Source organism: Chiloscyllium plagiosum, chromosome 15 (genome assembly GCF_004010195.1).
Source record: "Chiloscyllium plagiosum isolate BGI_BamShark_2017 chromosome 15, ASM401019v2, whole genome shotgun sequence".
Lineage (NCBI taxonomy): Eukaryota > Metazoa > Chordata > Chondrichthyes > Orectolobiformes > Hemiscylliidae > Chiloscyllium > Chiloscyllium plagiosum.
This window is the reverse complement of record NC_057724.1, coordinates 612,730-615,926: the sequence shown is the minus strand read 5'-3', so window position 1 is coordinate 615,926 and position 3,197 is coordinate 612,730.

Here is a 3,197-nt window from a genome sequence, read left to right as displayed (position 1 = left end):
TACAGGACATTGGTGAGGCCACCGTTAGAACTTGGAGTGCAGGTTCATAGCTCCTTGAAAGTGGAGTCACATGCAGATAGAATAGTGAAGAAGGTGTTTGGTATGTTTTCCTCTATTGGTCAGTATATTGAGTACAGGAGTTGGGAGGTCATGCTGCAGCTGTACAGGACATTGGTGAGGCCACCGTTAGAATACTGCATGCAATTCTGCTCTCCTTCCTACTGGAAAAATGTTGTGAAACTTGAAAGGGTCCAGATAAGATTTACAAGGATTTTGCCAGGATTGGAGGATTTGAGCTGGAGGGAGAGGTTGAACAGTCTAAGGCTGTTTGCCCTGGATATTGGAGGCTGAGGGGCGGCCTTACAGAGATTTATAAAATCATGAGCAGCATGGATAGGATAAATAGACAAAGTCTTTTCCCCAGGGTGGGGGAGTCCAGAACTAGAGGGCATATGTTTAGGGTGAGAAGGGAAAGACATAAAAGAGACCCAAGGGGCAACTTTTCCACGCAGAGGGTGGTACGTGTATGGAATGAGCTGCCAGAGGAAGTAGTGGAGGCTAGTACAATTGGAACATGTAAAAGGCATCTGGATGGGTATATGAATAAGAAGAGTTTGGAGGGATATGGACCAGGAGCTGGCAGGCGGGATTGATTGTGTTGGGATATCTGGTCGGCATGGACAAATTGTACTGAAGGGTCTGTTTCCGTGCCGTACATCTCTATGACTATAATAATCAATAGCACCTTCTCTACACAGTTTTAACAACGAATTTGCATTTAGAAAGTATATTGCACATCCTCAGGATGTCAGCAGGCATCAAATAATTCTTTTTAAATTGGTCACTTTTATCTAGGCATAGATTGTACCCAGTTATGCAGGGCATGATCTTATAAAAAGTAAATGAAATAAATATTCACAATCACTTATGGTGGTCTTGGTTGAAAAACAAAATTTGGTTAAAACAAGAAAGAACACCTGGTGGTGCTTTGAAAAACTACGATGGAATTACTTACTCATCTGACTATGGAATTTCGGAGAATCAAGATATACAAGCGCAGGCAGAAAAGTGGAGCTGAATCCCAAGATCAGTCACGATCATATTAAATGGTGGAGCAGCCTCTGTGGGATGTATGGTATTCTGCCTCCCTTATTTATTTTGTTCTCAGTGCATAATACAAGTTCCCATCAATTTTCGAATTCTGTGCAAATTCAAGAGAGGGCAGTAATAACTTGAAATCAGCTTTAGAGGTGACAGAAATCTCTTCCCAATGCTACTCTTTTTCTAAACTAAATGTTATCAACTAAGACTTAAACAATCACTTCCAAAATGACTATTTCCAAGTTAGTCATTCAGTTTAATAGAAATTCTTAGTCCTTAATGCCAGCCTGTGCAAGGTATCAACCGTGGATCAGCTTGTGGCACTCAAACCTCGGAATTAGAACTCTGCTCCAGAATCTCAACACAAAATTCTAGGTTAGAAATCCTTTGAAATACTGAAGGTATTATCTGAATTCCCAATCCCTGCTCCTCTATCTCTCAGTTTCTCATTTTACAAAGAGGAAACTGTCTCCTAATTCTTCCTAGCGGATTCAACTACCCCTTAATTTGTAGTGTGAACACTGAATGTCATTTATTAATCTATTTTGCAAGTTTGTTTCTGTTTCCTTGCATTTTGGCAATGCATTCCATGCATTCACAACTCTGTGCGTAAATTACCTACCTCTGATGTCTCCTCTATACTTTTCTCCTAATATCTGAAAACTATGACCCCTCGTCCCAGTCAATCCTGCCCTGGGGAAAAGTCTCTGGTTATTGACTATCTATTCCACTCATTATCTTGTATACCTCGATCAGGTCACCTCCCTTCCTCCTTCTCTCCAGAGAGAAAAATCCTAGCTTATTCAACCTTTCTTCATAAGACAAGCCCTTCAGTCCAGACAGCATCCTGGTAAACCTTCTTTGCACCTTCTCCAAAGCCTCTATCTTTTCTATAGTAGGGCAACCAGGGACTTGTAGAACTGTAAACCAGATATCCCAACCCAATCTAGTCCCACTTGCCAGCACCTGGCCCATATCCCTCCTAACCCTTCCCATTCATATACCCATCCAGATGCCTTTTAAATGTTGCAATTATACCAGCCTCCACCACTTCCTCTGGCAGCTCATTCCATACACGTACCACCCTCTGCTTGAAAAAGTTGCCCCTTGGGCCTCTTTTATATCCTTCCCTTCTCACCCTAAACCTATGCCCTCTAGTTCTGGACTCCCCGACCCCAGGGAAAAGACTTCGTCTATTTATCCTATCCATGCCCATAATGATTTTATAAACCTCTATAAGATCACCCCTCAGCCTCCGACGCTCCAGGGAAAATAGCCCAGCCTGTTCAACCTCTCCCTATAGCTCAAATCCTCCAACCCTGGCAACATCCTTGTAAATCTTTTCTGAACCGTTTCAAGTTTCACAACATTTTTCCAATAGGAAGGAGACCAGAATTGCACGCTATATTCCACCTTGCCAGAAAATTTTAAAATTCTGATGCAAGATTCTCCTGATTCCAAGAAGCCTCCATGAGAGATGGAGATTAAAGATAGTAACAGCTTTAGCCTGGTCCAACATTTAAGTAACTTCACAAGTGACACCCCTGCCCACCAGTTCTCTGACCCTTCAGACAGCCATCAACCTGACCACATTCTCCAAACAATCCAACCATCTCACCTCTCCCCTAAATGACCAACCCAACTACCCACCTCCATGTCCCAGACCAACTGACCACACCTTACCCAAATGCAACCTGTCCTGCCCTATTTTGGTAACTGCCCCCCACCTTCAAACACTGTATTCATCTCTGCTGCAGTAATATCAAAATGCTACAACCATTCCTATCTTCACTAAGCACAGGAGCCAACAATCAGTTGCATTTCCTCTTTCAAGTTGCTTAGCAGAAATCAGATGAATCACAAATATTCCAGCATAAAAACAGCCCATTTAGCTCCTCAGATCTAACTACTGTCGCTTGCTAATCTTCATCTTATGTAGTTCCTCCCCATTCACTCCCTTTAAAATTTGTGATTTTAAATGATTTTGTTACTAGAACTGATGTCAGTTCTATAGCCTTAACATCTGAATGGTCTTCACAAACCCAAGACGTAGGACCACATAAGAGTGGCTACCACAGTCAGGGTGGAGACCAGAC